This window comes from Lepidochelys kempii, chromosome 2 (genome assembly GCF_965140265.1).
Source record: "Lepidochelys kempii isolate rLepKem1 chromosome 2, rLepKem1.hap2, whole genome shotgun sequence".
Lineage (NCBI taxonomy): Eukaryota > Metazoa > Chordata > Testudines > Cheloniidae > Lepidochelys > Lepidochelys kempii.
This window is the reverse complement of record NC_133257.1, coordinates 1239836-1254777: the sequence shown is the minus strand read 5'-3', so window position 1 is coordinate 1254777 and position 14942 is coordinate 1239836. Positions and strand designations below refer to the sequence as shown.

Genomic DNA, 14942 nt, shown 5'->3' with positions numbered 1-14942 from the left:
CCTTCTGGGGGAGCAGGGAGCTTAGACCCCAGCCCTGGGGTTCCCTGTGTTCCTCCACCCAGCCCCAAACTGAAACTAACCCCCCCCACCCCAGCAGGCCCCCTCCTGCAGCCTCTGTTCACATTCCTGGGCAGAGGTGTCACCTCCCCCTCCCCCTCCTGGCTCAGGTGACAGGCTCTCAGGTCTCCCATCCCCAGGGCACATTCCCAGGTCAACACTCCCTGCTCCCTGCTGCATCCTCACAGGGGCGACCCCGTCCGCAGGCAGTATTCAAGCTGTGGACATACCATGGATTTATATCGAGGCAATAGAATATTTTCTGTCTTATTCTCTATCCCTTTCTTGATGATTCCCGACATTGTGTTCGCTTTTTTGACTGCCACTGCCCATTGAGCGGATGTTTTCAGGGAACTCTCCATACTGACTCCAAGATCTCTTTCCTGAGTGGGAACAGCTCACTGAGACCCCATCATGGTGTACGTCTCGTTGGGATGATGTTTTCCAAAGTGCATTATTTTGCACTTACCAATGTTGAATTTCATCTGCCATTTTGTCCCCCAGACACCCTGTTTTGTGAGATCCCTTTGGAACGGGGGAGTCTCCAGTAGGGCAGAGGGCCCCCACACTGCACAGAAACCCCTGGAACGGGGCTCCCTGGAGCAGTCGCTCCCTGCAGACAGTCCTGGGACCCTGCAGGGGAGCAGCAGCTTACTGGGGGCTGCTGTTGTGTATGGCAAAGCACCCTGGGTTGCGGGGTCTGGGTTGGGGCGATGCTGCACCAGGAGTGGGGCAGCTCTGGGGAGGTGGGGAGCTGCATTGAGAATGGGTGGGGCTGGGTGCGTCCATGGCAGCATGGGGCATCGCTGCACTGAGGGGCGCTGTCGGGGGTGGCAGCGTATTGGGGGGGCGGGAGCTTCCCCACGGGGAGTGCAGCTCTGTCAGGGATTGCGTCCCCTTCCCCTGCCGGAGCTCACTGGGCAGTTGCTGTGGGGCGGGGTCAAGGGGGCACAGGGCTGTGGGGAGCCGGCTGAGCCAGACTTGCAGCCGCTCCTGTAACCAAGGAGCCAGGGACATGCTCTGAGTGGAGACTCCCTCTGCCCAGCCGGGGGAAGAGCTGGAGGGAGCCGGCGGCTGGCGTTCCCTGTGGGGGGACGCCCATGAGGGTGCATCTATCTGGGGAGGGGCCCAGCAGGGTAGGCTGTGGGGGCCGCGCAGAGACTAGTGGGGGGCCCTGGCTCCTGTGCAGAGCCCCCCCGCCGCACCGGGCACCCTGGGAAAGCCTCTCCTGGGGGTGCCTGGAGGGTGGCAGCCCCGCACCGCCCTGTGCTGGGGTTTGCCCAGGGTCTCCCTGCAGTGACAGCAGCTCCCATTAGGGGGCCCCCTGACACTGAGCAAAGGGGGTGTGGGGGCCGTGCGGGGTCCTGGCTCCCTGCCCTGGCGCCCGCCTCTGCCAGCTGGTGGGTGTGTGGGAGGCCGGCCTGTCCCGCAGCTGGGTACCGTGCCCCAGCCCCGAGAGCTCGGGGTGCTTCAGCGATGAGTGTAGGGCCGGGGGCCCGCGGGCGTCAGCCACGGTCACCCCCAGCCAGCACCCAGCTGGGGCCCGGTGCGGGGGGTGCCGGAGACGGGCTCTCCCCCGGGCCCGGTGTGGGGGTGCTGGAGACGGGCCCTGCTTTCCCCTAGGGTGCTGTGTGGGGTGCTGAAGACAGCCCCTCCCTCCAGACCCTGTGGCCCCATGAGCCACATCTCACTGTGCTAGGCCAGGGGTGGGGGAGACGTAGGGCAGGCCTACCCTGCCCCCATCACGCCCCACTGTGCCAGGCCAGAGGACACACGGGGAAGACAGAGGGACCCCAGCCCCCATGTGTCCAGCTGTGCCAGGCCCGGTGGGGGTCAGACACAGACAGCATGGCAACAGCTCAGGTTTCGGGGCACCGGGATGGGGACTGGGAGTCGTCCCCCGGGGTGTGGGCTCCTTTCAGACCAGGATGGGCAGAGCCCAGTGACCAGATCAGAGGGCCCCCAGGCCAGGTGTGACAAAGTGGGACTGTTCTTAATTGTAGAGAGAGTGGTCGCTTTGGATGAGCTATTACCAGCAGGAGAGTGAGTTTGTGTGTGTGGTTTTTGGAGGGGGGTGGGGGGGTGAGAAAACCTGGATTTGTGCTGGAAATGGCCCAACTTGATTATCATACACTTTTTAAAGAGAGTGGTAACTTTGGATGGGCTATTACCAGCAGGAGAGTGAGTTGGGGGGGGGGGGGGCGGAGGGTGAGAAAACCTGGATTTGTGCTGGAAATGGCCCAACTTGATGATCACTTTAGATAAGCTATTACCAGCAGGAGAGTGGGGTGGGAGGAGGTATTGTTTCATGATCTCTGTGTGTATATAAAGTCTGCTGCAGTTTCCACGGTATGCATCCGATGAAGTGAGCTGTAGCTCACGAAAGCTCATGCTCAAATAAATTGGTTAGTCTCTAAGGTGCCACAAGTACTCCTTTTCTTTTTGCGAATACAGACTAACACGGCTGTTACTCTGAAATTAATCAAGAAAGTTTCAGTTCCTAACAGCCAGAAATTTTCTGTTGTGAATGGATCCACTGACTTTCCTGTGGAAAGATCCAGTGAGGATAGCTTTGAGAAGGTCTCAGATGGAGTGAAAGCTGTTAAGAAAGTTAAACAATCCTATAACCAAGTGGCTGTGTTTGGCCAGCTTGTTGGGGGAAAGACCCAATCCCAGTTTGACCCCCTGGGGTTTTGGGGGTGGCCAAAGGGCACAGGCTGCATAAATCTTCCCACATGCGGCCTGCGAGTGCTATCGACCACCCCCGACCTAAGGGAGGGCGTGAAGTGGAAGGGCCTGGTGTAACTCCTACCAAGGAATGGGAGAGATGCTGGGGCATCCATGGGAATGTTGGTGGCTTCGAACTTCCCCAGGTCACCAGCTAAAGTGACCCCGCTCAGTTCAATCTCGAAGGGGGGAGAGATGTGACGAAGTGGGACTGTTCTTAATGTTTCCTCTGAATAATGCCTCAGTTTCCCCTAGGCAGTTCTTAAGTATCTAGGGGGTGGGGTAAGGGTGTATGATCATTGCAGAGCCCTAGAGGGCAGGTGTGTGCAGGGGTCTGGACACAGAGAATGGCCAGACACCCTGTTTCCTGGCCACTGATGGCCTGGGCCTTCCCCCCTGCAAGGTGAGAGCTAAAGGGTTGGAGAACAAAGGGATCAGGTGACCTCCTGGCATGGGAAAGGGACAAAGCCCAGAGGAGGAGACTGTGCTGACTAAGGATCCTGTTTATGCCTGCAAGCTCTGGTCTGGATTGTGTTCCTGTCGTCTCTAATAAACTTTCTGCTCTACTGGCTGGCTGAGAGTCACGGTGAATTGCAGGAAGTGGGGGTGCAGGGCCCTGACTCCCCGTCATGCGTTGACACCACTGTCCCGGCGTCCCCAGGCGATGCTCTGGAACTGCTCCCCATGAAGCCAGGCAGGACTCTGGGGCAGTCTCCTTTCTGGGAGCAGCCTGTCTGCAGGACACACAGCTCACACAGCTTCCACCTTCCTGGGTCTGACCTCGGAGCATTCAGCATCCTCTGCCCCTCCGTGCGCTTCCCACAGCGAGTCCACCCAGGCGGAGTCCTGAGGAAGCCAGAGGGGTCCTGCCCCCCAACTTCACAGACAGACGTGACTCTCAGCCAGCCAGTAAAACAGAAGGTTTATTAGACGACAGGAACATGGTCTAACACAGAGCCTGTAGGTACAGAGACCAGGACCCCTCAGCCGGGCCCATTTTGGGGGGCAGTGAGCCAGACAACCCTGTCTGCCCTTCACTCCACGTCCCCAGCCAGCCCCAATTGAAACTCTCTCCAGCCCCTTGCCCTCTGGGCTTACAGGGGGGAAGGGCCCAGGCCATCAGTTGCCAGGAGACAGAGTGTTGGCCATTTATGTACACTGGTCCTTTGCTCTGCAACAATTACACCCCCTTATCCCACCCCCTAGAGACTTACGAAATGCATAGGGGAAACTGAGGCACCCCTACAGTATTCAGAGGAAACATTAAGAACAGTCCCACTTCGTCACATCTCTCTGCCCTTTGAGACTGAACTGAGCAAGGTCATTTTAGCTGGTGACCTGCATAAGTTCAAACCCACCCACGTTCCCATGGATGCCCCATCATCTCTCCCATTCCTTGGTGGGAGTTACACCAGGCCCTTCCAGTTTTACGCCCTTCTTTGGGTCGGGTGTGCTTGATGGCACTTGCTGGCAGCATGTGGGAAGGTTTATGCGGCCCGTGCCCTTTTTCCACTCCAAAACTCCTGGGATTCAAACTGGGATCGGGTCTTCTCCCAGCGCTCCAGTTCGGAGGGCTGTGATTTGAGCTCTCTTGATTAAGAGCCCCCATCTTGATCTTGGCCAGCTCTGGGCTTGGACAGCCGCTCCCCACCTTGTGGCCCAGGCACGACACCTCTGCAGCTCTGCAGCTCTGTCTCGAATTCAGCTGCTGGGGAAGGGAGTGGGACCTGTTCCCGCTCGCTAGCTGTGCCTGGGGTCACAGCCCCGCTGAGCCCTGTCCCTGGTCGCTCCCTCCCTGCCGTGGGATCACTTCCCAGCAGCGCCTCTGGACAAGGCAAACCTGGTTGGCAGCCGACCTGTCCTGCCTGTGTGTCCCCCCACTCAGCTGGGGTCTCAGCTCCCCACTTGCTCAGCACTGCCCTTGCAGTCCCAGTGGGGACAGGCAGCGAGCTCACTGCTCTCCTTACAGCATCAGAGCCAGCGAGAGCCCCCTCTCCGCCAGGGAACATCTCTTTGTCCCACGCAACCCCAGGGCTCTGGTTACAGGCAGGAAGGTATCCTAAGCGTAGCAGCTTCTCCCCCACTCCCCCATCTGCATTTTAAGTGACCATTTCCATCTCAGCCGATTGGTTCCCTGGATTCAAATTCAAACCCTCGGCTGTTACAGGAACAGGGCCTGGATCCTGTCCCAAAGAGAGACAGTCACCCCACAACAGAGTCTCGCAGCTGATATCCTGGAGAACCCCAATGACCAGTCAGCCCCACCCCTCCTGGGTCTGCACAGGGATCTGGGCCACAGGCAGGGCGAGGGGCTTCACCCCTGGGACTTTCACCGAGCTCACCCAGTCCCTCAGCATCTGAGGCTGCACCACCCAGGGCCTGACAACAGTTCTCTCTGTCCCATTGTCTCACTGCCCCAGGAATGTCTCCCCATTGACCATCACCTTCAGCTCCCACTGGAGGTCCGAGGGGCCTGGCCCCAGGAAACTCCACACAGACATATAGGTTGGGGTCAGGAGTGGGAGCCTGTCCACCTCCCCACCCATCTGGCTGACGGAGTCTATGGCCTTGGGACCCAGCAAGGGAGCTAGACACGGGCTTTTCCGCAGGGTCCCCCTGGGTCAAATCGCCAGCCTGCTCAAAGGCAGTGAGGTGGCATCCACATCCCCCCCCCCCCTTAACCAGGGGCAGCAATTTAGTCTCGAGGTTCCCTGCGGAACTGGCCCCCCGGGGTCTATCCCCACTGACCCCTGGGGGGTCCCCTAGGCCTCTCCACCCCACCACCGCCAGTTCATGCTGCTGCTGCTTCTGCAGCTCTTTCTCGGGCTCTCGCTGTCTCTCACAGTCCTCTTGCTCTCTCAGACTCAGCTCCAATCCCGTCCGTCTCCGATCCCCCGATGGGGCACCCGATCGTGAAGACCCTCGTCTGGCCGGGGACAGGAGTCTTGGGGATGCCTGGCTACCACTCCAGCTGCTCCCAGATCCTGCTATAGCCCCATTTGGGGTCAGGAATCTGTTCCTTAGAGCGGTCATCCTCCTCCAGCTGCACGATTAACTGCTTTGGTGAACTTTCCAATGCTCAACCCTCTCTTTCTGCACAGGGTTACAATGTCCTTCTTAAGGAGACGGTGACAGGCCATCACTCCGCTCTTCCCAAGTTGTGGACTCACAGGCCTGTGTGCTCTCAGCTCCCCACGGTTTCCAGGGAGAACCCCTAGTGTGCCAGCCCTTCTCGAGGTCACCACCTCTCTGCCAGGGTCGAGCTGCAGACTCCTCCGCCCCTTGGACCGCTCGCTGCAATCCCCAGGGGAACCCTGTTACTGCACAGTCCTTCTCGCTAGTCATACACTCCCAGGGGTTAACTGCCCCCCCGAAACCGCTCCTCTCTGAGCCTTCAGCACGCCTGGTCCTCGGCAATCCCCCTTCGTGTTACTGCTCTCCAGTCACTTACTGCAGGAAGCACCATCCACGGGGTGCAGGACATCCCATCTCTGCCACCAGTTGTCACGCAGTCCCTGGGCGATGCTCTGGAACTGCTCCCCATGAAGCCAGGCAGGACTCTGTGGGAGTCTCCTCTGTCAGCAGACTGTCTTCGGGGCAAGAAGCTCACACAGCTTCCACCTTCCTGGGTCTGACCTCAGAGCCTTCAGCATCCTCTGCCCCTTGGTCTGCTTCCCACAGCGAGTCCACCCAGGCAGGTTCCTGGGGAAGCCAGAGTGTCCTGCCCTGCAACTTCACAGTCAGACGTGACACTCAGCCAGCCAGTAAAACAGAAGGTTTATTAGACGACAGGAACATGGTCTAACACAGAGCTTGTAGGTACAGAGAACAGGACCCCCCAGCTGGGTCCATTTTGGGGGGCAGTGAGCCAGACAACCATGTCTGCCCTTCACTCAATGTCCCAGCCAGCCCCCAAACTGAAACTCTCTTCAGCCCCTCCTCCTCCGGGCTTTGTCCCTTTCCCGGGCCAGGAACGCACCTGATTCCTTAGCTCTCACCTTGCAGGGCGGAAGGGCCCAGGCCATTAGTTGCCAGGAGACAGAGTATCAGCCATTTATGTACCCTGGCCCTTTGCTCTGCAACAATCACACCCCCTTATCCTACCACCTAGAGACTTAAGAAATGCCTATGGGAAACTGACAGGTTTCAGAGTAGCAGTCGTGTTAGTCTGTATTCGCAAAAAGGAGTCCTTGTGGCACCTTAGAGTCTAACAAATTTATTAGAGCGTAAGCTTTCGTTGGTTACAGCCCACTTCATTGGATGCAAAGAATGGAACATAGAGTAAGAGGATTGATATACACCTACAGAGAAGGGGGAAGTTGCCATACCAACTGTGAGAGGCTAATTAGTTAAGATGAGCTATTATCAGCAGGAGAAAAAAAAACTTTTGTGGTGACAATCAAGATGGCCCATTTAGAAAGTTGACAAGAAGGTGTGAGGATACTTAATATGGGGAAATAGTCAATATGTGTAATAACCCAGCCACTCCCAGTCTCTATTCAGGACCCAAGTTAATGGGATCTAGTTTGCATATTAATTCAAGCTCAGCAGTTTCTCCTTGGAGTCTGTTTTTGAAGCTTTTCTGTTGCAAAATTGCCACCCTTAAATCTTGTACTGAGTGGCCAGAGAGGTTGAAGTGTTCTCCTACGGGTGGAACCACCTGATCAACATCCTCTACAGCAAACAGGGAAAGATTAAGAATGAGCTCTCAAAACTGGATACTCTCATAAAAAACCAACCTTCCACACAAACTTCCTCGTGGATAGATTTTACTAAAACTAGACAAGCCATTTACAACGCACACTTTGCTTCTCTGCAAAGGAAAAAGGACACTAAACTATCTAAACTACTGCATGCCACAAGGAGCCCCAACAGTGGTTCCCTCAACCCACCCAGCAATACTGTTAATCTTTCCAGCTATACACTTAGCCCGGCAGAAGAGTTGGGGCCTCTCCTTTTGTCCCTCCAGGCCCACGAACGTGATACAGTTCTGTGGTGACCTAGAATCCTACTTTCAATGTCTCCGACTCAAAGAATATTTCCAGCACAACTCTGAACAACTTACTAACCCACAGAATCCTTCCTACCAAGACTACAAAAAGAAGGATTCTGGGTGGACTCCTCCTGAAGGTCGAAACAACAGAGTGGACTTCTACATAGAGTGCTTCCGCCGACGTGCACGGGCTGAAATTGTGGAAAAGCAGCATCACTTACCCCATAACCTCACCCGTGCAGAACACAATGCCATCCACAGCCTCAGAAACAACTCTGACATCATAATCAAAAAGGCTGACAAAGGAGGTGCTGTTGTCGTCATGAATAGGTCGGAATATGAACAAGAGGCTGCTCGGCAGCTCTCCAACACCACTTTCTACAAGCCATTACCCTCTGATCCCACTGAGGGTTACCAAAAGAAACTACAGCATTTGCTCAAGAAACTCCCCGAAAAAGCACAAGATCAAATCCGCACAGACACACCCCTGGATCCCCGATCTGGGGTATTCTGTCTGCTACCCAAGATCCATAAACCTGGAAATCCTGGGCGCCCCATCATCTCAGGCATTGGCACCCTGACAGCAGGATTGTCTGGCTATGTAGACTCCCTCCTCAGGCCCTACGCTACCAGCACTCCCAGCTACCTTCGAGACACCACTGACTTCCTGAGGAAACTTCAATCCATCGGTGATCTTCCTGATAACACCATCCTGGCCACTATGGATGTAGAAGCCCTCTGCACCAACATTCCACACAAAGATGGACTATGAGCCGTCAAGAACACTATCCCCGATAATGTCACGGCTAACCTGGTGGCTGAACTTTGTGACTTGATCCTTACCCATAACTATTTCACATTTGGGGACAATGTATACCTTCAAATCAGCGGCACTGCTATGGGTTCCCACAGGGCCCCACAGTATGCCAACATTTTTGTGGCTGACTTAGAACAACGCTTCCTCAGCTCTCGTCCCCTAATGCCCCTACTCTACTTGCGCTATATTGATGACATCTTCATCATCTGGACCCATGGAAAAGAAGCTCTTGAAGAATTCCACCATGATTTCAACAATTTCCATCCCACCATCAACCTCAGCCTGGACCAGTCCACACAAGAGATTCACTTCCTGGACACTACGGTGCTAATAAGCGATGGTCACATAAACACCACCCTATACCGGAAACCTACTGACTGCTATGCCTACCTACATGCCTCCAGCTTTCACCCTGACCACACCACACGGTCCATTGTCTACAGCCAAGCTCTATGATACAACTGCATTTGCTCCAACCCCTCAGACAGAGACAAACACCTACAAGATCTCTGTCAAACTTGACAGGGACGGGGATGGGGACAACTACAATACCCACCTGTTGAAGTGAAGAATCAGATTATCAGAGCCAGAAGAGTACCCAGAAGTCACCTACTACAGGTCAGGCCCAACAAAGAAAATAACAGAACGCCACTCGCCGTCACCTTCAGCCCCCAACTAAAACCTCTCCAACGCATCATCAAAGATTTACAACCTATCCTGAAAAATGATCCCTCACTCTCACAGATCGTGGGAGACAGGGCAGTCCTCGCTTACAGACATCCCCTCCAACCTGAAGCAAATACTCTCCAGCAACCACACAAGAAAAAACTTACCCAGGAACCTATCCTTGCAACAAAGCCCGATGCCAACTCTGTCCACATATTTATTCAAGTGACACCATCTTGTCAACTGCTGGAAATGGCCCACCTTGATTAGCACTACGAAAGGTCTCTTCCCCCCCTGCGCTCCAGCTGGTAATAGCTCACTTTAAGTGATCACTCTGGTTACAGTGTGTATGGTAACACCCCTTGTTTCATGTTCTCTATGTATATAAATCTCCCCACTGTATTTTCCACTGAATGCATCCGATGAAGTGAGCTGTAGCTCACGAAAGCTGATGCTCAAATAAATTGGGTTAGTCTCTAAGGTGCCACAAGTACTCCTTTTTCTTTTTGCGGATACAGACTAACACAGCTGCTACCCTGAAATCTGTCATCATAGGACCTAATCACATTAGCCACACCATCCGGGCTCGTTCACCTGCACATCCACCAATGTGATAGATGCCATCATGTGCCAGCAATGCCCCTCTGCCATGTACATTGGCCAAACTGGACAGTCTCTACGCAAAAGAATAAATGGGGACAAATCTGACATCAGGAGTCATAACATTCAAAAACCAGGAGGAGAACACTTCAACCTCTCTGGCCACTCAGTAAAAGACTTAAAGGTGGCAACTTTGCAACAGAAAAGCTTCAAAAACAGACTCCAATGAGAAACCGCTGAGCTTGAATTATATGCAAACTAGATCCCATTATCTTGGGTTTGAATAGAGACTGGGGGTGGCTGGGTCATTACACATGTTGACTCTATTTCCCATGTTAAGTATCCTCACACCTTCTTGTCAACTGTCTAAATGGGCCAGCTTGATTATCACTACAAAAGTTTTTTTTTCCTGCTGATAATAGCTCATCTTAATTAATTAGCCTTTTACAGGTGTCAGAGCAGCAGCTGTGTTAGTCTGTATTCGCAAAAAGAACAGGAGTACTTGTGGCACCTTAGAGACTAACCAATTTATTTGAGCACCTGGATTTGTGCTGGAAATGGCCCAACTTGATGATCACTTTAGATAAGCTATTACCAGCAGGAGAGTGGGATGGAGGAGGTATTGGTTCATGGTCTCTGTGTGTATATATAAAGTCTGCTGCAGTTTCCACGGTATGCATCCGATGAAGTGAGCTGTAGCTCACGAAAGCTTATGCTCGAATAAATGGGTTAGTCTCTAAGGTGCCACAAGTCCTCCTTTTCTTTTAGCCTCTCACAGTTTGTATGGCAACTTCCTCGTTCTCTGTATGTATATATATTTATCTTCTTACTCTATGTTCCATTCTATGCATCCGATGAAGTGAGCTGTAGCTCACGAAAGCTTATGCTCTCATAAATTTGTTAGTCTCTAAGGTGCTACAAGTCCTCCTGTTCTTTTTATAGGGGAAACTGAGGCACCCCTACAGTATTCAGAGGAAACATTAAGAACCGTCTGACTTTGTGAAGGTGTGGCACCCTGATGGCCATGCAGCCTGGCCAGCGCCTGGCATGGCTGAGAGGTGCGCTCGGGGGCTCTGGGGACAGGCCGCACTACACTGGGGTCGTAGCTGCTAAATTCAGGACAAAGACAGGCAGTGGGAACAAGTCAGCCCAACCGCTCAGTGTACAGAGCCCCCCGACTGCCCCCCCCCTCCCCGGGGCACGCCGACCCCCTGCAGCCTACTGCTGAGGGCGGGGGCGAGGTGGGGGGGCGGGGCGGCGTGTGGGGGTGGGTTGTGGGGTGTGCCGTGGGGGTCTGTGCTGAAGGGTGGGGGCGAGGTGGGGCGGCGTGAGGGGGTGGGTTGTGGGGTGTGCCGTGGGGGTCTGTGCTGAAGGGCGGGGGCGAGGTGGGGCGGCGTGAGGGGGTGGGTTGTGGGGTGTGCCGTGGGGGTCTGTGCTGAAGGGCGGGGGCGAGGTGGGGCGGCGTGAGGGGGGTGGGTTGTGGGGTGTGCCGTCGGGGTCTGTGCTGAGGGGCGGGGGTGAGGTGGGGGGGCAGGGCGGTGTGGAGGTCTGTGCTGAGGGGCGGGGGCGAGGTGGGGGGGCGGGGCGGCGTGTGGGGGTGGGTTGTGGGGTGTGCCGTGGGGGTCTGTGCTGAAGGGCGGGGGCGAGGTGGGGCGGCGTGAGGGGGTGGGTTTGTGGGGTGTGCCGTGGGGGTCTGTGCTGTAGGGCGGGGGGCGAGGTGGGGCGGCGTGAGGGGGTGGGTTGTGGGGTGTGCCGTGGGGGTCTGTGCTGTAGGGCGGGGGCGAGGTGGGGCGGCGTGAGGGGGTGGGTTGTGGGGTGTGCCGTGGGGGTCTGTGCTGAAGGGCGGGGGCGAGGTGGGGCGGCGTGTGGGGGTGGGGGTTGTGGGGTGTGCCGTGGGGGTCTGTGCTGAAGGGGCGGGGGCGAGGTGGGGTGGCGTGAGGGGGTGGGTTGTGGGTGCTGGTGCCGTCGGGGTCTGTGCTGAGGGGCAGGGGCGTGGTGGCGTGGGGGGGTGGGGGGGTTGTGGGGTCTGTGCTGAGGTGGGGGGGCGGGGCGGCGTGTGGGGGTGGGTTGTGGAGTGTGCTGGGAGGCAGGGGACGGGGATGGGGACGGGCACCGTGGGGGGCGGGGGCGGGGCGTGATAGCAGCGAGGGCGAGGGACGGGGATGGGGACGGCACCGTGGGGGGCGGGGGCGGGGCGTGATAGCAGCGAGGGCGGGGGACGGGGATGGGGACGGGCACCGGTGGGGGGCGGGGCGGGGCGTGATAGCAGCGAGGGCGAGGGATGGGGACGGGCACCGTGGGGGGCGGGGCGGGGCGTGATAGCAGCGAGGGCGGGGGGACGGGGATGGGGACGGGCACCGTGGGGGCGGGGCGGGGCGTGATAGCAGCGAGGGCGAGGGACGGGGATGGGGACGGGCACCGTGGGGCGGGGCGTGATAGCAGCGAGGGCGAGGGCGGAGCCAGCTCAGGGCCCAGCACAGCAACGCTGCAGTGAGGGATTCCCCAGGGTTGACACGGACTCTGCGTGGCTGCAGCTCCCTTCTCCCGTCCCTGCGGTGCCAGGCGAGAGCTTGGTCCCCGCCAGCTCCGACCTGTCCGCACCCCACCCTGATCCGTAGAGATGGTGCCGTGGAGGAGCGCTGGGAAGCGTGGCCCAGCGGAGCCCCCCCAAGCTGCAGGAGCCCCCTGCCCTTGAGGAGTGCCCGCCGTGGGCTGTGCCTGTGGGCAATGGCCGGCATGTCCCTGGCGGTGAATGGACACCCTCCGCACTATTTCTGTCGGGCGCCGGGCTCTGCCCTCCCCTCCCGCTGAGCCCTTCGCACCAGATTGGATTACCCGGGGCTTTGGGCGGCTAAATTTAGGGCTGATGCCCCCCTCCTCCCGTATGTGGCTCCCGCCTCCCCCTTGTTCTCCCAGTGACTCACCAGCCTTCCTGGAACAGGGCAGCACCCAGGCATGGGCACCTGGCCCGCCGGCCTCCCGCTTGCCTGACTTGGGAGCAGCTGCAAATGAGATGCGGTCTTGGAGCCAAATGCAGGGCTGAGAGCTCAGAATAGCAGCCGAGTTACCCTGCAAATCCCATCCTGGGGTGTGGGGCTCGGCCAGATGCATGCACCTCACTGCAGAGCCTGTGCATCGCTGCCAGCTCTGTGCCCTCGCTGGCCGTGTCCCTAGCACACCTGGGGCAGGGCGCGGGTACCTGCAGGGTTCTGCCCGTGCGTCGGGGCCGCACGTTGCCCTGGCGTGCTGTGGCTGGTGCCACGAGCCCTGTGTGCCCACGTGCCGTGGCAGCGAGGCCTGCGCATGCAGCCCTTGGCCCAGGAGCCGAGCAAAGCAGAGACTGCTTCCCGGCCAGTGGCCTCCGTGCAGGGGAGTGGGGGTACCAGGCCCTGCCGTGTGGATGGGGGGAAATCTGAGGCACAGGCGAGGGGGCAGCTGGAAATATGGCAGGGCTTGAGTTCAGAGACGGAGTTTTACAAAGACCCCGGGGTCTCTTGGCTGCCCCTGGGCCCGGGCCCAGGCCGGGACAAGCCTGGGTGAATGAGCCATGTGATAAAAGGACACGGTCCCTTCTGCTGCGGAGCCGGGCCTGCAGGAGCCTTGCGCTCTGCGTGTGCAGCAGCCAGGTCAGCGAGCTCGGGGAAAGGGCCATGCAAGTGGATTCACGGCCACAGGATTCGGCCTGGCTGGGGTGCGGGAGCAAAGGCATTTCCAGCTACCCTGGTAGAGCCGCGGGGTCTGGGGAGCCATGGTGGGAGCTGCAGGTGAAGGGCCCTGGCTCCTTGGGGGGATGCAGGCTGCGGGAGTCTGGGAGCAAAGTGGAGTTGCCATCCTCCCTAGGAGGAAATGGGGCGGGGGGACAGACAGACGTTCAAAAACAGGCTGCGAGCCGGATGCACAGACAGGCACTGAGCAGCTGAGGCCGAGCAATTGGCCCCGAGGTGGGTTTCTGTCCCCCCCGTGCTCAGCCGCGGGTGCTCTGGGGCTGCCATTAGCCACGCCGGGAGCTCTGTTCTGCAGGCTCCTGCATCTCCAGCTCACTGCCACCAAGCCGGCGCCGGGCGGGGGACCCGCCAGCCTGCGCTGCCCCGAGCCCCAAGAGGCCCGTGTTCCGGTGCCAGGACGCTGGGCTGCGTCTTTTGTTCTCGCCAGCGCCGTGTCTGTGACTGGCCTGCCCCCAATTCCCTTCTGCTGCATCAGCTGCATTTGTCATCTGGCTGAGCTGCCCGGCGCCCTGTGCCATTAACCAGGGCTGCCGCGCCGCACCCCCGAGCTGGCTGCATCCATGGCTGGTCAGCGGTCACTAGGCCAGCTCACGGCTGTGGGTGCTCTGGAAGGGCCGTGGGTCCTAGCCTGCCTGGGGCAGGGGAATAATTCCCCATCAGACTCTGCCTGGGATGTCCCCGGCTTGCTGGGCTTGGGGCAGGGCTGGCTGGATGTCTCTCCACTCCCTGGAGTGGTGAAGTGGGTCAGAGGTGAGTATGGGGAGCCCTGGCTTGTGCCCCTCCTTCCGAGTGATATGGGGCTAGCCCTGCTCCCTCCTTGCAGCACTGTACGGTGGGTGCCGAGCCAGGGCGAATGGGGCTCAGCACCCCCTTTATCCTGCCTTTGCCCCGCGGGGGCAGCCCCCGTGGGCCGTCTCCTCCCAGCCCCTGGAGCCGAGGGCGGCTGTTCCTTTAAGGGGTAGGGCCAGGCCGGCTGGAATGTCATTCCAGCAGCTGGGCTGGGCTGCGCTCTCACGGTCCATGCCTGCTGCCTGCCAGCCCCAGCCCCTGCCTCGGCACCCATGAGAGACACCCGGAGCTCTCCACTGCGCTGACCCATGGCTGCTTTCAGCCTCAGCAGGCCTGCCCCCCAACCCGGAGGAGAAGGACTTTATCCAAGCCTATGAGGAGGTGCGGGAGAGATACAAAGGTACCAGCCCTGCCCCCCCCGGCTGGCCCCATGGCACTCCAGACAGGGCTGGTGGGCTGGGGCTCCTGCTCCGAGGGCCGGGGCCGGGCCAGGGGAGCGCCCGTGTGCTCGTTCCCATAATAGGGCATGCCAGGCACTGCCGGCAGGAGCCCTTCATCAGGCGTGGGG

At 58.3% G+C, this 14942-nt stretch overlaps 1 protein-coding gene across 5 annotated transcripts in view; it reads left to right on the top strand.

The window, feature by feature from the left end:
* The window catches only part of PLEC (plectin), a 166988-nt gene that overhangs the window by 44667 nt on the left and 107379 nt on the right, over positions 1-14942 (top strand). Inside the window, exon 1 of one of the 5 annotated variants that reach the window (XM_073329788.1) lies at positions 14670-14774. The exons of the other annotated variants lie outside the window; for them this stretch is intronic. The gene's annotated coding sequence lies outside the window, so the exon portion shown is untranslated. Of the gene's footprint in view, positions 1-14669; positions 14775-14942 lie in introns of those variants that run through there. 5 annotated transcript variants of the gene reach the window in all.